The sequence below is a fragment of the Pseudorca crassidens genome, chromosome 8 (genome assembly GCF_039906515.1).
Source record: "Pseudorca crassidens isolate mPseCra1 chromosome 8, mPseCra1.hap1, whole genome shotgun sequence".
Lineage (NCBI taxonomy): Eukaryota > Metazoa > Chordata > Mammalia > Artiodactyla > Delphinidae > Pseudorca > Pseudorca crassidens.
Genome location: NC_090303.1, coordinates 65913616 through 65931300, shown reverse-complemented (window position 1 = coordinate 65931300; position 17685 = coordinate 65913616). Strand labels below are relative to the sequence as shown.

Genomic DNA, 17685 nt, shown 5'->3' with positions numbered 1-17685 from the left:
GTCGAGGACTCTGGGCATCCCATTATAACCCAGCAACCCTGACCCCAGACCCAGTGGCAACACTGGAAGGCCAATGCCTGGAGAGGAGGAACCGGCAAGGAGCATCCGGACAAAAGAGAGAGGGAAGGAAGGAGCTCATGCTGTCGAGGCCTCTGCACTGGCAGACATTGTTATTGTCTTAGTTTATTTTAATGGTAAACTATTGATTCAAGTAAAACATACATGAAGAAAGGTGTACAGATCGTAAGTGTATAGCTTGATGAATTTTCACAAAGACAACACACCCATGGAACCAGCACTGAGATCAAGAAGCAGAACACTGCCAGCATCCCCAGAAGTGGCCCTTGTGCCCCCTTCTAGGCACCACACCCAAAAGGTGACCCCTACTCTGACCTCCAGCGGCAGGCCCTGGCTCTGAGTGTTTTGAAGTTTACATATATGGACACACAGTAGGTACTTCTTGGTGTTGGGCTTCTTTTTCTCTCAGCACCGGTGGTGAGATTCATCCTTATTCCTGTGTGTAGTTTGTTCGTTCTCGTTGCTATACAGTAAGTACTCCACTGTATGACTATACCATGATTTATTTACCATTCACTGTTGGGGGACATTTGGGTGGTTTCCAGCATTTGGCTATGGTGAATAGTGCTGTGAACATGTGGACATTCTTGTGAATGTCTTTTGGTACCTATATGCACTCATTTCTCCTGGATTTATAACTAGAAGTGGAATTGCTGTTACATGACTTATGTCTGTTAAACCTTATAAGAAACTACCAAGTAGTTTCCCAGCATGGATGTACCGATTTCCATTCCCACCTGCAGTGTATGGGTGTTGTGGTTTCTCCATATCCTTGCCAAAACTTGCTACAATTGCACCAGGCACTCTGGATGTGTCCTTTTGAGGCAGTCTGGGTGGTGGTTAAGAGTATGGACTCTGGAGTCAGACAACCTGGGTTCTTAACCAGACTTCACCCTTCTACTAGCTGTGTGACTTTGGCTGACTTCCCTAACCACTCTGTGCCTCAGCTTTCTCATCTGTTAAATGGGAATAATATCAATAACAATTGTCTCATCCTCTTGAGGTTGCTGTGCATTTATCACAACGCCTGTCACATAGCTGTCATTCCACAAATGTTAGTTCGCACAGTAATTCCAAGTGGGTGCCAGGAGGTCTTCAAGTAGTCTTTAGGGGGCCCCTGGAAAGCCCCTCCCCCTCAGCCTCCTTCATGGCCCATAGCCAGGGTCCCCATGGATAGGGTACCAGGTGGTGCTTGTGTCTGTGCTAGATGCCCAGGGAGGGGGATTCACACACCTGAGGAGTGAACCAGCTATGAATCAACTGAATGTGAAGAAGAATGGGGAGAGGTGCGGGCATGACCAGGGTGGTAGAGGGTGGGTAGGGGGCAGGTTTCTCATCTCAAAGCGTTTCCCGAAGAAGAAGGGCTCAAAGGGATGCTATGGCTTGTACTGACAGCTGCCTTTTGGCCTCTCTTCTCATAACTTTCCCAGCTCCTCCCACACACACAGTTCCCTCATTTCTTTGGAAGAGCTTGTGGTTATTTAGAAGGTAAAAAGAGGGGTAAACGTCTAAAACGTTCAGAATAATGTGGAGAAGTTGAAATGGAGTGACGATTGGTCTGATGGGCTACACTTGTAAGTAAATGAAAGCCTAATCAATATTTCTTTTAATTTAGTTTTTAGAAATGATTGTTTCCTACCCCCATTTAGTTTTGTCTTTTAATTCTCGCCAGGATAGCAGTTCTTCCGTTTTTAGACCAAGCATTTTTGTGAACCATGCTACATTAAAAAAGGAAAATTTGGGGCTTCCCTGGTGGCGCAGTGGTTGAGAGTCCGCCTGCCAATGCAGGGGACGCGGGTTCGTGCCCCGGTCCGGGAAGATCCCACATGCCACGGAGCGGCTGGATCCGTGAGCCATGGCCGCTGAGCCTTCGCGTCCGGAGCCTGTGCTCTGCAGCGGGAGAGGCCACAGCAGTGAGAGGCCCGCGTACCGCAAAAAAAAAAAAATGAAAATTTGCACTCACGGCCACTAACAGTGCAAGGAAATAGAAACACAATCCTCTATTAAAACTGCATGAGATTAACAGTGCCCTGAAGAAAACTTTTTAAAGAAAACTACTACTGCCATTTTGGGGGGCCAAAACACACACTAAAGTTTCCCTTCTTGGAGTCGCGACTAACTGAAATAGAAGTGGCTTCTGTGGAAAGGACATGGTATGACAGGAATCACTGAGTTCAGCAGGGGGAGACCTGAGAAAATCCCTTAGGCCCTCGGAGCCGCCGTTTCCTCATCTGTGTTGGGGTGGATTTGACCAGCAGGTCTCAAACAATTGTTTCTAGCTCCACCATTTGGAGACTGTAAAAGCAACTTGGCCACTGGAGAATACCTGCCTAATTTTCTCTCCTAACTTTCTTTCAACACTGTCCGTCTTGGCCCATTTTCCCCTGAATCCAGCATCAGAATACCCCACTGCCTCACCAGCCTTCCCTCTTTGCTGTTCTACCAAGGGAGAGGTTGACTCCTAAAATGCTGAGTGACTCTCTGGCAGATCCCAGCAGGACAATGACAGAGGCCTGGGCCCCACCCCATCCGCAAATCCATCCCTAAAAAGCTGACGCCCTTCTCTTGAGACTCTTTCTTTTCAACTCTAAAACTAAAATTCCTAGGTGGAAAACACTTCTTTTCAAAATTTTAATAATAAAATAAAATCTAGTCTAGAGACCAGTCCTTCTGCACCTCTTATTTCCGGGGAGAAACCAGATACCCAGGTCGGGAAAGCAGTTTCCCCCAAGGTCACGGAACTGTTTGTGACAGAGCCAGGACTAAACTCCAGGTTTTCCTGTCAACATGATGGTGTGTTCATTAACCAGAGAAGGGAAAGGACTGAACATTTCTGAGGACCTGTTATGTGCCATGAATCCCGAATGACCTGGGAAGATTGATAGATATCATTGCACCCATTCTACAGATGAGGAGACCAAGGCTCAGAATAACTTCACCAAATTATTCTTGGTGGCAGGAGAAAGCAAAATTTTCCTACTTCCAAAATCTTGTTTTACCCCCCTGTGCTTTCACTTTTAGTTCGAAAGAAGAATTTTTCCTCTGGAATTTTTCTTAGTAAGAAAACTTAAACATTTTTAAAAAACGGATCTTGGGCTAGAAGGTGAGATCTTAAGGGGGCCCGAATGTGAGGTAAATCACTTAGTGTTAGACAAAATGAATAATTTGTTGTTTGGGGGAACAGGAGGGTGGAAAAAGGGAGCTGACAAAAGGCCACATATGTTTCTCAACATGAGCCCTCTTGAGACCCCAGAAAATCTAACACATCTCTTCAACTCACGAAATGCTTGAGTGTGGGGAGATTTCTTAATGGAAAATGGTGAAGGACAGACAGAACCAAGATGAGTTGTGTGGGAGTGTGAGACTAAGGAGAAAACCCCAGAGAAATCACAGGGAGAGCCCAGCTCCCCCAAAGCCAGGGTGTTAATTAGGTTTCAGGTCAAATTTTCCAAGGAATTGGGGCAGGAGGTGGGCAACCAGCTGACATCTGATTCCCATGGTCTGAGGCTGGTGATGCCAATGAAAACTGTCACCTAGGCCAACTGCCACCTCTAACCTTGACTCTTGGGGGACCTTTCCTCTTGCCCAGTGAGTTATAGCTTCATTGCAGGGGGTCTCACAGACCCCCATGTACACACACACGCGCGCAGCATCAAGCATACTCCCAAGGGGCGCGTCCCCTGAATTTCCTTGCCAGCAGCAGGGTTTTTGCAGGATGTCATGCGTGCATTAGCCTTAGATTTCATGTAAAGCACCAGCTCACAGCTCTGACTCCAAGAATATTTATTGGGTGCAACGACATGAAATGCAGAGACAAATGTGTCTGGTGGCTGCTGGGGGGGAATCGCTGTCGGGTAGGGCAGGAGACCCAGGGACAAAGCGCAATCCTGTGGCTACAGAGCAGCCTGCCCTGGGCAGAGTGACAGCACGAGGGTGCGGGGGCCCACTGTGCTTGGGGGCGTCAGGGAAAGCCCCACAGAGGCTGTGAGGGGAGCAAACGACAAGGAATCATGTACCAGGAGCAGCAGCAGAAAAGGCAGGATCATCCAGATGGGAAAATCAAGACTCTGGTTTAAATGTAGATGTAGTTTTGAGGGCAGAGTCAGCTAGAAAAACAGAAAGACAACCAACCTGGGTCAGAGAAGGACATAACTGATTCTCAAGATAACTGGCGACAGGGCTTCTTCTCCGCACAGCAACATCATTTTAATTAGTGTCGTTTTAACTTATCCTTAGCGTTAATGGCTTAGAGCCACCCATTCCCCAGGCAGCATCCTGGCAACCCCAAATATCTGATCTAATTTTATCCCTGAGAAATTTGGATTTAGAAGAAAATGTGCAGAAGCCTCGCTTGGGAGGAGGCTGGAGGCAAACAGTAACTCCAGTCCCCTGGAGAGCGCACAGGGTGGAAGGAGAGACTGGGGGAGGGTTTCCAGTGGGTAAGACCCACAGAAGGGCGTCGTGTGTCTGAGTGACAGCATTTTATGCCACCGCCCAACTACTGTATTTACCCAGCTCTGGGAAGGGTGACACAAGTCTCTGGAATGTGTATCTTATTTTTGTCCTGCCTGCGTTTACGGCCATAAAACGAGGTCTCTCCCTTCAGAGCAGAAAGGACTAATTAGTCTGCTTGATCTGGGCAGGAACACTGCCTGCATTTTCCTTGGGTTGGCACCTTTTTAGGCCATAAAAGGGTGCATCTCAGGAAGCCTCAATGGGTGTCCACAGTTATATGCCCCAGTGTGTGTGTCTGTGCAGAGAGCTGTGTTCACAGCTGTACCAAGGGTACACAGGGACAGGTACAACCGTGACACTATGACTCAAGCCTGACGATGGGTGGAAGAGGAGACAGCACATATTAATATAAAAATCAGCCCTCCCGGACTTCCCTGGTGGCGCACCTGCCAATGCAGGGGACATGGGTTCGATCCCTGGTCCAGAAAGATCCCACGTGCTGCAGAGCAACTAAGCCCGTGCACCACAACTACTGAGCCCGCAAGCCACAATTACTGAGCCCTTGTGCCAGTGCTACTGAAGCCCGTGTGCCTAGAGCCTATGCTCCTCAACAAAGAGAAGTCACAGCAACGAGAAGCCCGTGCACCTCAACGAAGAGCAGCTCCCGCTCGCTGCAACTAGAGAAAAGCCTGCACGCAGCAACAAAGACCGAAAGCAGCCAAAAATAAATAAATTAAAGAAGAAAAAAAGAGTTAAAAAAAAAATCAGCCCTCCCTCCTAGGCCAGCAGGATGCCAACCTTCGCCACTCCCTGCTGATACCAGGCTGTCCTGATGCTTGGCGATTTCTCTCCTCAGTAATCTAATGTTAACGCAAATTGACCAACGCAATCTCAATCAAAATCCCAGCAGAATTAAAAACGTCTGCTCTGTGAAAGACACCAACGCCATTAAGACAAGCCACAGACTGGGAGAAACTATCTGCAAAAGACAGATCTGATAGAAGACTGTTATCCAAAATATACAAAGGACAGTTAAAATCCAACAATAGAAAAGCAAACAACCCAATTTAATAATGGGCAAAAGACCTGAACAAACACCTCACCAAGGAAGACATACAATGGCAAATAAGCATACAAAAAGAAGTTAAACATAACATACAAATTAAAAAGACCATGAGATATACTGAACACCTATTGAAGTGGCCAAAGTCTAAAACACCAAATGCTAGTGGAAACGCAATTTGATACAGCCATTTTGGAAGACAGTTTGGTAGTCTCTTACAAAACTAAACACACACTTACCATGTGATCAAGAAATTATGTTCCTTGATATTTATCCAAAGGAGTTGAAAATATATCCGCACAAAAACTACACACAGATGTTTTGGGTAGCTTTATTCATAATTGCCAAAACTTGGAAGCAACCAAGATGTCCTTCAGTAGGTGACTGGATAAATAAACTGTGGTACATCCAGACAATGGAATATAATTCAGTGCTAAAAAGAAATGAGCTATCAAGCCATGAAAAGGCACAGAGGAACCTGAAATACATATTACTAAGTGAAAGATGCCAATCTGAAAATGTTACATACTGTGTGATTCTAACTATCTGACATTCTGAAAAAGCAAAACTGTGGAGGCAGTGAAAAGATCAGTGATTGACAGGGGTTGTGGGGAGGGAGGGACGAATAGACGGAGAACAGAGGATTTTTAGGGCAGTGAAACCACTCTGTATGATACTGTAATGATGAGTATGTGTCATTATACATTCATCCAAACCCACAGAACGTACAGTACCAAGAATGTAATATAAACTATGGACTTTGGGTAGTAATGATGTGTCAGTGCAGGTTCATCATTGCAGCTAGTGTACCATCTGGAGGGGATGATGATGGTGGAGGAGGCTGTGCCTGTGGGGGGCAGGGGGTGGATGGGAAATCTCTGTACCTTCCACTAAGCTCTTCTACGGACCTACAGCTGCTCCGAAAAACATCTATTAAGTATTCAAAGAAAGAAAGTACTATTCTTGCTCTTCTGACTTACAGATGCATCCATTACATCTAAAGGTACCCAAATGGACATAGGGAGTTCTCTGGCTTGCAGAAGGGAGGAGTCTGCTCCAAAAACACAAACACAAAAATAAAAAAACTGGGCAAAACTGTAAATAAGAAATGAAAACATGGTGAAAGCTGTCATTTCCTAGACTTTATAGGTGTTAATAATGTATTTTATCACATCTTATCTCATGAAACATTTTCATATAGCATCACAATGCCAATTAAGTTGTGGCATCATTTTGAGACCAATCATTGAGAGTTTAAAGAGAAGGGAATTAAATAGTTGAGGTGTCAACATTATGAGCTCTTTAAAGGCCCCAAATTATTATAGCTTTGTGAACAAGAACTAAAAAGGCCACTGAAGCATCCTACAGGTTGTAATTTCTAATAAGTAAATATTGATCACTACAATCCACATGAATGCAAAGCTCTTTGGGGGTCCCCCCACTCTGTTGTAAGAGTGAAAGGATTCTTGAGTCCAAAAAGTAAGAAAGCTACTTTGGATTACCCGTAGCAGTGACAGGTCCGTTTCTTGCTATGACCTCATAAGGAGCCATTGTTGTGGAATTCCAGGCACTGACAGAAGTCCTTGGCTTGGCCTAAGGTTTTGATCCTTCTAGCTCACGAGTCTGGCTTTTGGTCACTTGAGGGATTTTCACCAATATTAGCTTTTTTTCCTTCTTGAATTTTTGTCTATGAAAGACAACTGGTTCTCTAATCACAATACTTCTGACCCCAAATGTGTAGGTTTTCCACACCGCGCAGTTTTCCAGTTATCTGTGGACACCAAGAGGGTGCCCTATAATTTGATTCAATTCTGATCCTAACTGCCCCGTATTAGTGCAGACCCCACAGGTCAAGGGCTCAGTCTCACAAGACTGCCCGCCCCCTTCAGACGCCCATTGCAGTCAGTGAGTCCCCAGGCTCCCCCCACCACGACCTCTGTTTGACTTTGCTATGAATTGGGGGTTCCCATGAGCGCCCCCTCAGGGCCAGTAATTTTCTATAATGGCTCACAGAACTCAGGGAAACACTTTACTTAGTATTACTGATTCACGGTAAAGGATGTTATAGAGGATCTAATCAACAGGCAAATGAAGAGCTACATATAGCAAGAAGAAATGTTTCCCAAGTTCAGGAACTTCTTTCCCCACAGAGTTTGGGAGTATATCACCCTCCTGGCACCTGGATGCATTCACCAACCCAGAGCTCTCACCCTGTCATTTTATGGAGGTCCTGCTGTAGGCAAGATGAATTAAATCACTCACCATTGGTGATTACCCCCAACCCCTTTTCCCTCCCTGGAAGTTGGGTGGTGAGACTGGGCTGAAAGTTCCAGCCCACTGATCACATGGGCCGGATTACTGTGGCAACCTGTCCCCATCCTAGGGGATCAGCTACGTAGGGGCTCTTAGCTACCAGTCACCTAATTAACAGAAATTTTGATCTGGCTGCAAGGGGTTTATGATGAATAACAAGAGATGCTCCTTTCACCCCATCACTCAGGAAATTACTAAGATTGTAGAAGCTCTGTGCCAGGAACTTGGGATGAAAACCAAATATATATTTCTTCTTATATCACAATCTATTGTGCTTGTTATTTTTACTTTTTCTTCCTCTACTTTTTACCCCTTTCTCATTTTTTCTTATTCTTTTCTTTTTCTTATTTTTAATTTTTCTTTTTATTTTACTTTAAAATTTTTCTTTGTTTAGTCTTTTTCCAATTTTTATTTTTGCTTTATTATTTTATTTTTTATCACCTTGTGCTTTTTCTTTCTTTTTTTACTGTTTTTCTCATTTTTTCTTTTTTCTTTATTTCATTTTTTCTGCTTTAATTTAGTAAGTTAATATTGTTGGCAGTAAGTCCAACATACTACAGGGCCTCTTGGCCATCTCTGCTGAGGAAGAGACCCATATAAGGGAAAACAGCTCCTCAAGGTCATCGGCCAGGACAATCACACCCATCACAATATCTCTATAGTGCCAGCACCATGGATATTGAAACTGAAAACTGAAAACCACTTTCACTTCTTACCTTCCGTCACCTCTCCCTTCCCCTGAATTGCCATTTACCTTTGACTGCTGACAAAGAAGCAGAAGGCCAGTGACCTTTTCCTTCAGACCAAGGCCCCAGGTGAGAACTCAGCCGTAGGGAGCAGTGGCTGCAGGATGTGGCATCAGCTGGAATCATGTGACCCCTGCCCTTTGACACACTCATGTAGCACAGACATCAGCTTGGCCTTATAACCTCCTGTCCTTTGAGAGTTTTTCCCTGTGGGATCCCGGCCACATTCCAAATCTCAATGGGAATTCTTGAAAGTCAGACATTTCACCAGGTCACCTCAGACTGCGATTTTCTGTTGCCAGTGAATCCTGGATCTTTCTCCCATCTTGCCTATTTTAGCTGTCCCTTTCTCACTATCCTGAATCCACACAGAGAGACCCAGTTCCTTTATTTCCGCAAAGCAACGCTCGTCCAAGGCCATTACATTTCTAATTATAGATTCAGGGTATAAGCGTGGGTGACAGCACAACAGATAAAAGTGACTGTCAGACATCATTAGTCTTAAAGCCTGGTACTCCCTCTCCTGAGGCCCCAACCCTAACTGGGGAATGTTCACTGGTTTTCTCTTCTGTTATCTCCAGACTCAACTTCTTGCATCCCCTTCCTCCCCCTCAATCTTCTACTCTCCACCTTGGTTCACTGACTCCAATGATAAACTGCCCCCCAAAATCTCTCATTTTTTTAAAGGTCTTTAAGAGCATTCCTTTTTATTTTACTTTTTATTTTTAGGAAGTTTTCCAACCTTATCGAGGTAAAATTGAAGTACACTAAATTGCACATATTTAAAGAGTCCCATTCTATCAGTTTTGACATATACACACACATAAAACCATGACCCCTCAAGCATTTTCATCACCCCTTAAAGTTTCTCTGTGCCCTTCGTAATCCATTCCTCCCTCCATCCCATCCCCAAGAAACTTCTGATCTTCTTTCTCTATATATAGATTAGCTTGTATGTCCTAGAGTTTTGTATAACTGGAATCATCCAATATGTTACTTCCCCCCCCCCAGCTTCTTTCATTCCGTATAATGATTTTGAGGTTCCTCAATATCGTGTGCATTAAGAGTTTATATGTCTTTATGGCTGAGTAGTATTCCATTGTACGGATATACCGCAATTTATCCGTTCGTCTATTGATGGGTTTAGGTTGTTTCTGGTTTTGGCTTTAACAGATAAAGCTCCTATTAAAATTCACGTGTAAGACTTGGAGTTTCATGCTTTCATTTCTCTTTGGTAAATATCTAGGAATGGAGTGGTTGGGTTGTACCTTCCCACACTCCCACCAGCAACGTATGAGAGTGTCAATTACTCCACATCATCACCAGCATTTGGTATGGTCAGTCATTTTAAATTTAGCCATCCTGTTGTGGTTCCGTTTGTTGTTTGCTTTAAGGCACAGAAGTTTAGCTACCTCTTGGCTTCATTTCTCAAAGGAGGAGCGTATACTTAGGTTTAAAGGGAATAAAACAGATTATACCTGTTGTGCCAGTGAAGTTAATAGTACCCCTCTTACCCTCCAAAGTGTCCTGGTTTGGATAATAAAATAAGTGGTTTCTAGCCCAACTAGCAATGTCCCCAGGCTGTCCATTCCCAGTCATAAAGGAATTGTGCTCAACAAAGACTTTTTCCTCTAAAAGAAATTTTCCTGCTTTTCTTAAAACATTTTTTCCTCATCACAGAAGGATTACAGGAGGGAAGGAGTGACATAATGTAGTCACTCAAATATGTTGAAAACATATCCACAGAAAAACCTGAACACAGATGCTTACAGCAGCTTTACTCTTAATTGCCAAAACTTGGACGCAACCAAAATGTCCTTTGGTTGTGTCCTTAGGTGAATAAACAAACTGTGGTACATCCATACAATGCAATTTTATTCAGCAGTAAAAAGAAATGAGGTTTTGAGCCACTGAAAAACATGGAAAAAACTTAAATGCATAATGCTAAGTTAAAGAAATCAATCTGAAAAGTTTGCATGTTGTATGAGTCCAGTCATACGACATTCTGGAAAAGGCAAGACGATAGAGGCCATAAAACGATCAGTGATTGCCAGCGGTTGGGACTCCGGAGGGATGAACAGGAGGAGAGAGAGAATTTTTAGGGTAATGAGACTAGTATGCATGATTCCCTAATGGTAGATACATGATATTAGGCATCTGTCAAGACCCGTGGAACCTCAGAACACACAGAGCAAACCCTGTGTAAACTATGGACTTTAATTATAGTGCATCCACACTGGTTCATCAGTTTTAACAAGAGCACCACATTATTGCACCATGTTAATAATAGGGGAAACCGGGTGAGGGAGGGTATATGAGGACTCTGCACTTCCTGTTCATTTTCTATGTAAACTTAAAACTGCTCTAAAAAAAATCAGTGTAGTATTAAAGAAAAGTTCCAGAAGACTTTGTAGAAATTGACATGCTGATTCTAAAATTTATGTAGAAATACAAAGAACCTAGATTTGTCAAGACATTCATAAGTCAGAGTTGCAGACCTTAACACTCCCTGATTCCCAGCTTTCCTGTAAAGCTACAGTAACCAGGACAGTGTGGTGTTGATGTAAGGACAGCTGAGCACACGAATGGAAGAGGATAGAGAGTTCTGAAATAGACCCCCAGTGCAGTCAGTGTACCCGCATGGGGAAGGGAACGTCTTTTCAACCGACGGTGCTGGAGCAACTGGATATCGCGTGGAAAAAAAGAAACTTGACCCCCTACTCCATACCGCACACAAACAAGGAATTCAAGATGCATGACAGATCTTAAGGTAAAAGCTAAAACTAGAAAGCTTCTAGAAGAAAACATAGCAGAAAAATATGCTCTACTTAGGGGGAGGCAAAGTTTTTAAGACTGGACAAAAAGCATTAAATATGAAAGAAACAAGCAGTAAATTGTATTCCATCAATATTAAAAACTTCTCATTAAGAAGCATGCTTAGGAAAATAAAAAACAAGCTTTAGACTGCAGGAAAATATATTTATATATGTTATATATAATATATATATACATGCATGCGTGCCTGTATGCATATACAGATGCATGTGTGTATGTACACACACATGTACACATGTAAACAAACATACAATATGGCAAAGGACTCAGTCCATATACAGCAAGCTCCCACAAAATGGTGATAAAATGGCAAAGAGCACAAGAAACCTACTGTTGGAAGGGACCGTCCTCATGGTTGGCTTTGACTTTTTCTCAGCTGTGTCCAGGCCGTGCTTGCCCACTGTCACCCTCCCTGCTCGTCCATCACTGAGGTGGCCGTTGGCCCCTTCCTGAGTCACGGTAACTGTTGGTGGGGGAGTCACATGTGTTTACAGAAGTCCAGTGACACCCCCAAACTTAGGGGACCCAGCTGAGCTTTCAAGGGACCCTGTGGCCTGGGGCAAGTCACTGCTGTCCACCTTCCTGTCTGAAAATGAGGAGGTCAGGCCACTAATATTTACTGGTCCTTTCTGCTCTGACCCCTCAGTAACCCCATGACTGGGGACCCCACTGTCTTGCACAGTGACAGGATGGAGGTGGGGTTGTCTTCCCATCAATTACTTCCACGCCAGGGCTTCTGCATCCTGCTCGCTCCAATGGCTTGCTTAATTCAATTCCCAGAATAAACCTTTGCCTAGATTCTGAATAACAAAAATAGCTACCCTAATGAAAGTTCTTTGCTGACCTTATCTCAACTCTGAATAGCATGTGTGATTAGTCACACTTTATGGATTGGAAAAATGAGGCTCAGAGAAGTTAAGCCACTTGCCCATGGTCACACAGCAGAGCCAGCCTTCAAACCCAGCTTTTTCTGATCCCAGGAGCTTTCTACACTCCCCATGGAGAGGACAGTGCTTCTAAAGGGTTATATTCCTTTAACGAAGAGGCCGCCTTAGCAGGGAGCCTGCAGAGGCAAATGAGCCTAAGAGTTCCTGAAATCTCTAATCCCTTGATACGTGGGAAGGGAGTATGAAGCAAGTGGGGCAGAGAAGAGAGGAATTCCTACCTGCTCAGTAGGCTTTGCTGAAGCTTGAAGCAACTCTAAGTACAGTTCTTCTGAAACTACTAATAATTAGAGTAGCTAACATTTACTGATCACGTACAATGTTCAAGTGGTACAGTAATCCTATGGAATACACATTATTTTGCAGAATTCTCACACCCTCAGGAGGTAGCTACTATTGTTACCCTCACTTTACAAATGAGGTAACCGAGGCATGGAGTGGTTAAATCCTTGCCCACAGCAGCCCCCTAGTAAGTGAAGAGTGGACGTGTCCCAGAATCCCATTCCAGAATCCCAGAACTTGGTTTAGTCCCTGTTTGGCACCATCACCATTTGATTTATGTATTTATTTTCTGTGCTCTGTTTCCTATCCTGTTAGACTTTAGTTCACAAGGGTAGGGAGCTAAACCCTTGTTATTCACATCTGTACCCCTGGCTCCTGAACACACAGTACCTGCTCCAGAACTCATTTTTGAAAAACTGAATGAGAAGCGTTGCATTGCTTGTTCTTAGAGTCTGGGCTTATCTCTTGTAATAGGAAAAGGAAGAGCCTAATTTATGGGAATTCAGGGGCAGGATTTTCATGGGCGGCTGAGGTGTCTTCAGAACTTTGGTGGATGGATTTGAATGAGTTTTGTGGAGGTGAGAGGGAGCTTCAGTTCATTCTCCTTTTGTCTGTCCCAGCCCCACCCCAGTTCTTTTTCCAGGTTCCTTCTCTTTTTTCTTTTTGGATGTGACAGTTCTGAGTTTTCACATATATATAGTTTAATGCCATCACCACAACAGGATACAGAACAGTCCATCACACACAAAACTCCCTGTGTTCCTCATTTGCAATCACACCCTAATCTCTGGCAACCATGGATTTATTCCCCTTCACCATCATTTTTTTTTCCCAGAACATCCTTGCCTTGTTCCCAGTCTCAGGGGGAAAGCATTCCCTCAGTATTTATTTTAGAGCATATCTAATGGTAAAGGATTCTCTCAGTTTTCCTTCACTGAGAATACTTTTATTCCATCTTCATTCCTGAAAAAATGTTTTTACCAGATAAAGAATTCTGGTTGACAGTTTTTCTGCCAGCATTTTAAAAATGTTATTCCATTTCCTTCTCACCTCCATTGTTTTATATGAGAAATTCACAGTGATTCCAATCAGCATTTCTCTATAGAGCATAATAAAGCACCATTTTCTCTGGCTGCTTTTAAGATTTTTTTCTTTGTCTTAGTTTTTAGCCGTTTGATTATGATGTGTCTGGACATGGATTCCTTTGGGTTTATATTATTTGAGGTTCACTGAGCTTTTTTTTTTAAAAAAAATAAAGAATGGAGACTTTTTAAAAAATTAATTAATTAATTAATTAATTTTTGCTGTGTTGGGTCTTCGTTTCTGTGGGAGGTCTTTCTCTAATTGTGGCAAGCGGGGGGCCACTCTTCATTGCGATGCGCGGGCCTCTCACTATCGCAACCTCTCTTGTTGCGGAGCACAGGCTCCAGACGCACAGGCTCAGTAGTTGTGGCTCATGGGCCCAGTTGCTCCGCGGCATGTGGGATCTTCCCAGACCAGGGCTCGAACCCATGTCCCCTGCATTAGCAGGAAGATTCTCAACCACTGCGCCACCAGGGAAGCCCCTACTGAGCTTTTTGAATCTGTAAGTTTATGTCTTTCACCAAATGTGAGACGTTTTTACCCATTATTTCTTCAAATAAAATGTTTGCACCATACTCTTTTCCCTCTCCTTCTGAGACTCTGATAATATGAATGTTAGACTTTTGGGTATTGTTCCTCATGTCCCCAAGGCTCTGTTCATTGTTTTTTCTTCAATTTTTTTTCTCTTTGTTCAGATTGGATAATCCCCATTGATCTGTCTTCAAGTTCACTGACTCCTCTCTATTTTGCTATTGATTCTATCGTGAATGTTTTATTTCAGTTATTGTATTTTTCAGTTCCCCCAAATTTCTATTTAGTTCTTCATTCAATCTCTTTGCTTACATTTTTTATCTTTCCATTCATTTCAAGAGAATTCACTCTTACTTCTTGGAGCATAATTATAATAGCTGCTTTAGCATCTTTATCTAGTAATTTCAATGTCTGTGTCATCTCTTGATTGCCCTTTCCCTTAGAAGTTGATATTTTTCTGGTTCTTCATATGCTGAGTAGTTTCGACTATATCCTAGACATTTGAATATTATATTCTGAGACTCTATGTTTTATTTAAGTCTTAAAGAGAATGTTGAATTCTGTTTTGTTTTATTTTAGCAGGTAATTGATACGGTTACGATCCAGCCTCAGGTCCTGACCCACCTTCTGTGGACTGTGGTTTCAACTTCAGTTCAGTTTTCAACGACTTTGCAGTGTTACTTGGATCTGTTCTTTATGTGCTACCCAGTGGCCATTTGGGAGTCTGGGTGATTCTCTAATCCACAGTTCAGTTCTCATAACTCACAGAGCTTAGAAATAAGCCCAGGAGCTCACATGGGACTTCTCTCTTAAGCTCTCTCTTTTCTGAGATCATTCTGACATTTTCAGCTCCGATGTGGCCCTCTGGTCTATAAGCTGGGGATTTAGCTTCCCTGCTCAGCTGTGCACTTCCCCTGAGTGTGTCTGAGTATGGGCCAAGCAGTGGAAGGACAGGGAGAAAAAAAAGCAGTGGGATTTTGTCCTACCTTCTTGGGACCATAGCTTCTCTAGTCAGAGGGAAGGTTTTCTTCTCTCAAAGTTTTAGGTACCTGCCTGGCTGCCGCCCCCATTGCAATCACTGCTGCTGCCATGGGATTAGCTGGGGGTCAGGGTGGGAGGTTGGAAAAAAAAACCAACCAGGGGCTTTCCTCACTTTCTCTGACACTTAGGAGCCCCTTTTCTCATTCCTCAGACCAGACAGCAAGGGTTCCTTTTGCAGCCTTTTCTGTTTGCAACTAGTGCTCATGTCCAGTTTTCAGACTGCCTGTGAATCTAGGCCAGATGATTCCAGGGGGGTAAAAATGGGAGACTCACAGTGGGTTTGGTGGTACCTCAAATTCTGTTCTCCTTCCCTAATCCACCTCCTCCTGTTTACTTTTCATTGTCCTCCAATAGCTGCTCCACGCATTCTGTCTGACATTTATGGTCGCATTCAGTGGGAGAGGCATGCTGAAGTGTGCTTACTGCGTCTTGCCCAGAACAAGAACCCAAATATACATTTTGTGTCCAATGCTATAAACAGTAGGGAAACCTTGTCTTCAACGACGGGCACGATGTCCAACACTAACTCCCAGGACTGCCTTCATACAGCCCCCAACAGCTGTGCTCTTCCCGCTGGCCTGGGCTTCTGGCCCCATCAGGTTTTGGCTGAGGCAGCTGCTGTCCTAATAGAGCACTCCTGAGGCTGGGCTACTTGAAGCAGCCCCATCTCCTCAGGGCAGGCTCCTTTCTTCAGCTTCCTAGCTTCCCTCAAACAGTTCAGGTGCTAAGTAAGGCGGCCTGCCTCAGAGCTTCCTGAGCCATGACAGAAACATCAGGATGGAAGTGACAACTGGAATGCCTGGCTGAGACATTTGGCTATGACTTAATACGTAACAAGAAGATGCTGAAAATTCTTAAGGAACAGCATCATGTAATCATCATCATGAAGATAATAACAGCTAACATTCTTAAGCCCTTACTATGTGCCATACCCTATGCTATATTTTTATATACATTATTGCCTATATATTACTACATTTCATCCTCCCAGCAGGTTATGGAATAGATACTATTTCTTCTCAACTGCAGATGAGGAAACCACTTCCACCTGGAAGGGACACATGTTACCAACATCAGGGGGCAGGGAAGAATATCCCGCCCCTATTTGGGGAAGAACTGGATAACTAGATTGGGATTGCTTGTGACGAGCCCTAAATATGAGCCCAGACACCTATAAGCTGGTGACCACGGCATTACTTTCCTCTTCTGTAAAATGGGGATAACAGTGGTGCCTGCTCTGCCATGCAGCTAATCCATAAGGTTACGGATGCAGCACGCTTTGCCTGGTGGCTGGCACGTAAGAGGCAGTCAGTACATAACCACTTTTACTTGTTTCTCCTAGATGTGTGGGCCTAGCTGTACCCGCACATGGAGTTCTCCTCGAATTTCCAAGGACAGGCAGGCCCCTGGGACCAGACTCCATTCTGAGTGATAATTGGACACTTGTTATCACCCAAGAGCTGACTTGACAGCTATTTAACACTTCACCAAGAAAAAACTAAGCGACTGTGTCTTAGTGGCAGTCAGCTAGCCAACAGGTTAAAATTAGTTGGCATGGGGACCTCCCTGGTGGCGCGGTGGTTAAGAACCCGCCTGCCAATGCAGGGGACACGGGTTCGAGCCCTGGCTCGGGAAGATCCCTCATGCCATGGAACGACTAAGCCCGTGCGCCACAACTACTGAGCCTGTGCTCTAGAACCCACAAGCCACAACTACTGAGCCCACGTGCCGCAACTACTGAAGTCTGTGTGCCTAGAGCCCACTGTCCGCAACAAGGAGAAGTCACTGCAGTGAGAAGCCCGTGTACTGCAATGAAGAGTAGCCCCCGCTGGCCACAACTAGAGAAAGCCCGCACACAGCAACGAAGACCCAATGCAGCCAAAAATAAATAAATAAATTTATAAAAATAAATTTATAAAAACAAATTTATATAAATCAATCAATAAATAAAATTAGTTGGCATGACCCAGTACTTTACCTGCAGTCAAGTTTTGAAAGACCTCATCCATTTAAACAACTCCTTTAAAATGTTTTTCTCTCAATTTCTATGAAGAGGCACACACCCACAGAGGTAATATGTGTTTGCTGCTAGGATTTTCACTTAATGAGAGGTCACACTTCAAAGTAGCTTCCACACATTTGGTCAACAGTTCAGGAACAACCTGGGCAGTGGGGAGGAGTACTGTCCCCACTTAAGAGATGGGAGCAGGTGACTGGGTCAGTAATATTCCACTGGCTTCCGTGAGGATCCTAACAGAGAAAGGGGTGGGAGGGAAGGAAGAGGAGAAGCTGGGAGGAAACAGCGGGGCACTTG

General features: G+C 44.1%; 1 protein-coding gene across 2 annotated transcripts in view; it reads right to left on the bottom strand.

Moving 5' to 3' along the window:
- EEPD1 (endonuclease/exonuclease/phosphatase family domain containing 1) overlaps positions 1-17685 on the bottom strand; it is a 239394-nt gene that overhangs the window by 138125 nt on the left and 83584 nt on the right. The gene's annotated exons all lie outside the window — the stretch shown is intronic.